Here is a 7,268-nt window from a genome sequence, read left to right on the forward strand (position 1 = left end):
TTACTTGATTTCAACTAGTCGATTTAATTTCTTTTACTTTACCTAACGCTACTCGGAACTTTTTAAGGATGCATTTTCAAATTCATCAAGGGTAAATTTTGGAATCGTTATTTTACCTTTTAATTTAAAATTACAATTTTCTTGCTAAAAGACAACTGGAAATTATATAGTACCGAAAGGGCAGTTCAATGGTGCTAACCCTTCCTTGACTGTAACCGACTCCCGAATCCGACACATCTCTGGTAAAAAGCAGATCAGGTAAGAAATAGGGTATCCGATCAACCCATTTATTTTTAAATAAATGATCGGTGGCGACTCCAATCCACATTTTTCTAAGTCGAAGCCCAATTCCGAGGCCCAACTGAAAGACGGTTGCGACAAAAACCTAGTAACTTAATTATTGCATATACAATTTTGTAGTAAAAAATAACTTTTGAAATGAAAATAACCTTTTTTTGAAAGGAAAAATTTTGTATGATTTAATTATGAAGCAAGAGCCTATATAACCATACGATCGATAAAATCTCATTAAAAAACCTTTCAAAATCTAAGATAAAGAAAAAGAGTGTACTTAATCGATATCGAAAAAAATCACGAAATTAATACCCCATCTACTACTCTATAGCGACAAAACAGTACTTTAAAACTAAAACGACTGTAAGAACTCTCCAGAAAATGTCGCAGCTAAAAACAACCTTCTCAATCTTAATTTTCAAACAACCCAGACACCCACAATGAAACAACATAGCAGAGAACAGCCTTCCAAATTTTAATTGCAAATAACCCAAACTCCCTTGGCTCCAAATGTGCAGACAAATGGCAAAGTAAAAAAAAAGGACCAACAATGTAAAATTCCGATCACAAATCAACACAAAGGGCTAATTCAGTAATAGATTCAAACCAGATAAACACATTCCACACACATCAGAAAGTAGAACTAGGCAAACGACCACCCGACTAAATAATGAAATGATCCAATCTCCTTGGGGCACATCAATAATCACAACTAAAAGGGCTACCACATGTCACTGTATAGAAACAAACAAAACTAGAAAAATAAAAAAACAGACGATAGATGACATACCACATACCTCTAAACCAAAGAACCATGAGCGGATGAGTTTGGACATCTAATAAAATCTTGACCACATGGAATCAAATCAGGCCATTTACTGTTACACCATATACCAATTCGAAGAAGGGCTACCTCAAAGATTTGGACACCACGCTTGGCAAGTTCGACAAAAGAGAAATCTTGTGATGAACAAGTTTCCAAACAAATGCCTCAACCTTGGGGGGAGATTCGCCCAAACCAGTTTCCAAATAGGATCCTTCTCGCCTGTAGAGTTCGAAACAATCCAACAAAAATCACGAGGGGAAAAAACACCATTTGGGCAACCCATCCACCATAGACAAAAACGGGTGTCTACACAACTTTCTTTCACAAAGAGTCGGGTTCGGAGCTATACCTCCATAAAAATTTGTTAAGAGGCGCTCGATTTCGAAGACGCATATCATGAAAACCGAGAACCCCCAAATCTCTCGGTTTACAAACATTTTCCCATCTCACCCAATGGATTGATTTTTTCGAATTCGACCTCCATAGGAAATTAGCAATCATTCTGTTTAGATCCAATGCTATCAAAGTGGGCATTTTAATAGCGTCCACCCTTCTGATTGTTGCGGAAGACGGCTATCGGATAGAGCAAAATCACAACTGATAATTTGAGAAAATAAAAATGAAGATAAAAAGAGACACACAATTTACGTGGAAAATCCCTAAATAATATAGGGTAAAAACCACGGGCAACGGTATAAAAATTTCACTATGAGAAAATAGGAATTACAACTTCTCTCGATCTACCAAGGAGAAAACAATGATAATTCTCTCTTGATAAAAAGGAGAAAAATAACTCTCAAGAAACTCTCTAAATTCTCTAGTATTGGGAGAAAGCTAGAATGATTTGGGATGGTTTTGAAGCTAAATGAGCTAGAGTATTTATAGTTGAAGCTTAAGGACTAATTTATAAATACCCTAACTTACAATGGCTAAATTTGAGGTTCTACCATTGTTGAAAAATCAACAAATTCTGCACCTACCATTCAGTGCCTACAATTCTTGACATAATTATTTTTTTTGCTTCAACACCTTTCGGTGCCATGTGCACCAACAATCTCCCACTTGAAGATTTGATTGGAACAATCATATCTTCACATCATTCTTTATACCTTGTACCATCATGTTGCTTATGTTTCTGACAGACCACACGAGGATCGACACCAAGTAAATTTATCAGCATTGATTGTCTTTGTCATGAAATCTACTATGTTGTCTTTGGTATGGATCTTCTGCATATCTACCGTCCCTTCTTCCACCTTTTCACGAATGAAATGGTACTGAACTCGTATGTGCTTTGTCCTTGAATGAAATGTTGGATTCCTTGCTAAATGCAAGGCGCTTTGACTATCACAAAATAAAGAGACATACTCTTGATTGTGTCGAAGCTCCTCCAATAGCATCTTCAACCAAATTGCTTCTTTACTGGCTTGTGTAGCTGCTACATATTCTGCTTCTGTTGTGGATGTAGCCACAACTGACTGCAATTTTGAAACCTAGCTTACAACTCCACCAGCAACTTTAAACACATATCTTGTAGTAGATTTGCTTTTATCCAAATCCCCTGCATAGTCAGAATCGACATACCCATTGATTAGTAAGTTTGATCCTCCGTAACATAATGCAACATTTGAGGTCCCTTTGATATATATCTCAGGATCCTCTTCACTGTATTCCAATGCTTTTTGCCTGGATTCGCCATGTACCGACTAACCACTCCCACTGCTTGTACAATGTCTGGTCTTGTGCATATCATAACGAACATTAAACTTCCCACTGTTGATGCATACGGTACTCGAGACATCTCTATCCTCTCTTCTTCACTGCTAGGACTCATACTGGAGGATAATTTGAAGTTAATAGGAAGAGGGGTAGAAATTGGCTTATAATCTTGCATGCTGAATCGTGACAAGATCTTCTTCAAGTATTTCTTTTGTGAAAGCCAAATCTTCCTATTACTTCTGTCTCGGTGAATTTGCATCCCTAGAATCTTGTTTTATGATCCCAAGTCCTTCATTTCAAATTCCCTAGCCAGTTGTGCCTTCAATTCTTCAATATGATATTTGTTGGGTCCTGCAACCAACATGTCATCCACATACAACAACAATATAACAAAATCGTTATCACCAGACCTCTTGAAATAAGCACAAGGGTTTACATTAAGTCTGTTGTATCCAAGGCACATAATAAAGGAATCAAATCTCTTATACCAACACCTCGGCGCCTGCTTTAGACCGTACAGAGATTTGTTCAACCTGCAAACCAAGTTCTTCTTTTCTTTTTCTTCAAAACCTTCAGGTTGGAGCATATAAATCTCTTCTTCAAGATTTCCATGAAGAAAAACTGTTTTAACATCTAGCTGCTTTAGATGTAAGTTCAATGTAGCACACATTGCCAAAACTACTTGAACTGTTGTTAGTCGAACCACAGGAGAAAATATTTCATTGAAATCAATACCTTCTTTTTGAGCATATCCTTTGACCACCAGTCTTGCACGACGCCTCTCAGCTTGATCATCACCATTTCGCTTGATTTTGAAGACCCATTTGTTACCAATTGGCTTCCTTCCTTGTGGTAGTGGCATAAGGTCCCATGTATTATTTTTATGAAAGGCTTCAATTTCTTTTTGCATCGCCATCATCCGCAGTGAAGCATCTGAGCTGTTTATTGCCTCCTGGTATGTTGATGGATCACCGTCCTCTGTTAAAAGGCAGTATGAAATATTACCTTCTATAATATAATCTGAGTGCCAATTGGGATGTCTTCTCACACGATCTGATTGACGAGTTGTTGGAGCTTCATAACTCTCTGGTTCTTGTTCATCATGTATTGGTTCTGCTTCAGAAGATTCTCCTTGTTCAAACTCCTTTTCCACATGTATTTGTTTAGTCTCTGACTTTTCAGCGCTATCATCATCTTTTTTTCTTTGTAGCTTATCTTATACAAAGATAACATCTCTGCTAATGATCACTTTGCGGGCACAATACTTCCAAATACATGGAGGTTTGAATAATCTGCTGGTTTACCAGTCCACATCTCCATTGGTGTCTTCAGCTCTATTGCAGTTGATGGAGCTCGATTCACCAAATAACAGGCGGTATTGACTGCTTCTGCCCAGAATGATTTTTCCAGGCCTGCATCCCTCAACATTGCTCTTGTTCTTTCTAACAAGGTTCTGTTCATCATCCTCTCTGCCACTCCATTTTGTTGAGGAGTGTTTGCCAGTGTGAATTGTCTTTTTATGCCTTCTTTCCTGCAAAAGTCATCAAATTCTTCACTTGTGTATTCTCCTCCATTATCTGTTCTGAAACACTTGATCTTATTTCAAGAATCAAGTTCCACCCGCGCTTTGAAGTTTTTGAAAGTGGAAAACACATCTGACTTCTTCTTAATAGGGTACACCCAACATCTCCTGGAGTAGTCATCAATAAATGAAACAAAGTATTTTGCTCCGCCTAGGGATGTAACTGGTGCTTGTCATACATCAGAGTGAACCAATTCTAGAACACTTTTGGCTCTAGAATTTGACGTGTTGAATTTCAACCGGTGCTGCTTACTTGTTATGCAATGCTCACACAAAGGAAGTGATACCTTTGTTAAGCCTGGAAGTAGCTTTTTCTCCACAAGGACTTTCATTCCTTGTTTTGACATGTGTCCAAGTTTATGATGCCATAGCATTGCAGAATCTAAACTACATAAGGCAACAGAGGCTTCTGCTTCTAGCAAAGTTTCTCCCTTCAGCATGTACAAGTTTGCAGCTATCTTTTCGCCTTTCAGCACCACAAGAGCTCCACGGAACACCTTCTTGATTCATTTTCGTGTTTCAATCTTACTTGCATTATTATCCAACAATCCGTAGGATAATAAATTTTTCTTCAGGCCTTTCACGCGTCGCACATCTCGAACAACTTTAATTGTTCCATCATACATCTTTAATTTTTATGGTTCCCACGCCAATGATCTCTAAGGCATGATCATTGCAACTATACACAGATCCTCTTGAGACAGGTTCATAATGATGGAACCATTCTCTTCTTGAGGTCATGTGATATGTTGCTCCCGAACCAATTAGCCATATATCTGCAAATTTGTTTCTACCTTCCACGGTGGTTGACGCTTCACAACATAGAGCATCTCCATCATCTGAAGTGTTTGCGGTATTTCCTTGTGGGTTGGAGTTTTTATTTAGACTCAAACAATCTTTCTTCAAGTGACCCTTCTTTCCACAGTTATAGCACTTTAAATTCTTCTTGCTCCTCGACTTCGATCTACCATGTTTGTGACTGCTGCTTTGGCCACGTTCTGTTAATCTCCCTCTCATCGTTGTCATCGTTGTCAATGCTTCTGTTTATTGCAGATTTACTTGTATGTCATCCTTGTTCTTGCGCCGATTTTCTTCTTGTAGAACAACAGCTGCAACGTCATCGAAGACAAGACTAGTGACATTACTGTTTGTCGAGTTGATGATGAGTTGATCATATGAATCCGATAAACTTTGAAGTAGAAATTCAGCACGTTCTTGTTCTCCTATTTTACAGATTAAGGATGCAAGCTGAGAAAATAAAGTGTTCAGTGTATTTAAGTGCTCCGTCACTGAAGTAGATTATGGCATACGGAGAGTGTACAATTTTCTCTTAAGGAAAATTTTATTGTGCAGCGATGTGGCCTCGTACAATTTGGTGAGACGATCTCATATCTCCTTAGCTGTCTTCTTCTCCTCGATGCTTGACAATACTTCATCTGCTAATGCTAGATGAAAGTTTGCCATAGCATTTCTGTCCATTTCGATCCATTTGTTTTCATCTGTGAAATCCACTGGCCTTTCACTGATAGCTGCTAGACAACCGTCTTTTCTCAGGATGGCCTTCATCTTCAATTTCCACAATGAGAAATTTCTCCCATTGAATTTTTCAATATCAAATTTCGTTGCCATAACTTCTTTTACGGATAGCTCCCACTATTTCACTATCGTGAATATTTCTCTGGAACCTTCAAAGAATGGGTAATAACTTCTTACTTTCTTATGTTGGAGGATCCACCTTTTGGTGGCAACCACAAAGACAATAAGCAGATATTACACACTCAAATCTAGCTCTGATACCAATTGTTGCGGAAGACAGCTAACGGAAAGAGCAAAATCGCAACTGAATAAAAATGAAGATAAATAAGACACACAATTTATGTGGAAAACCCCTAAATAATATAAGGTAAAAACTACGGGCAACGGTAGAAGAATTTCACTATGAGAAAATAGGAATTACAACTTCTCTCGATCTACCAAGGAGAAAACAATGATAATTCTCTCTTGATAAAAAGGTGAAAACAACTCTCAAGAAACTCTCTAAATTCTCTCTAGTATTAGAAGAAAGCTAGAATGCTTTGGGATGATTTTGAAGCTAAATGAGCTAGGGTATTTATAGTTGAAGCTTAAGGACTTTGTAAATATCCTAACTTACAATGGCTAAAATTGAGGTTATACCATTGTTGAAAAATCAACAAATTCTGCACCTACCATTCGGTGCCTACAATTCTTGACTTAATTATTTTTTTTCTTCAACACCTTTCGGTGCCATGTGCACCAACACTGATGAAATTTATCGATGATTGATTTCCAAATATCTTTGGAATTTATTACATGACCTAGAGTGAGACCAAGATAAATATAAGGGAGATTTCCCCAACCATAATTGAAAGGAGTAACCCACCCTTGGATGGTGCTGTCATCAACGTTGATCTCGAAAATGGATGATTTTTCCATGTTAAGCTTTAGCCTAGAAGCAACTTTAAACAATTTTAGAACTTTCTTTATATTCAATACTGATTTTGCACTAGGTTCAGAGAAAACGATTAAGTCGTCTGCATATTGAATATGAGAGATGAGGAAACTGCCTGAACCCACAGGGGCCCTTTGCATATTCTGACTTCAGCAGCTTTATTCAACAACTTTGTTCAACAAAAACTAATAACTTCTCCCACAATGTTGAAAAGGAAAGGGAAAAGGGGGCAGCCTTGCCGAAGGACTCTCCGGATACTAAAATTACTTGTCGGACAACCGTTTACCAGGACTGCAATGGACGGAGAAGAGATACAAATATGTATCCAACGACGCCAAAGTTTTTCGAAACCCATTTTCTTCAAAACAAAATCCAGA

Source organism: Hibiscus syriacus, unplaced genomic scaffold, assembly GCF_006381635.1.
Source record: "Hibiscus syriacus cultivar Baekdansim isolate YM2019G1 unplaced genomic scaffold, ASM638163v2 tig00111132_pilon, whole genome shotgun sequence".
NCBI lineage: Eukaryota > Viridiplantae > Streptophyta > Magnoliopsida > Malvales > Malvaceae > Hibiscus > Hibiscus syriacus.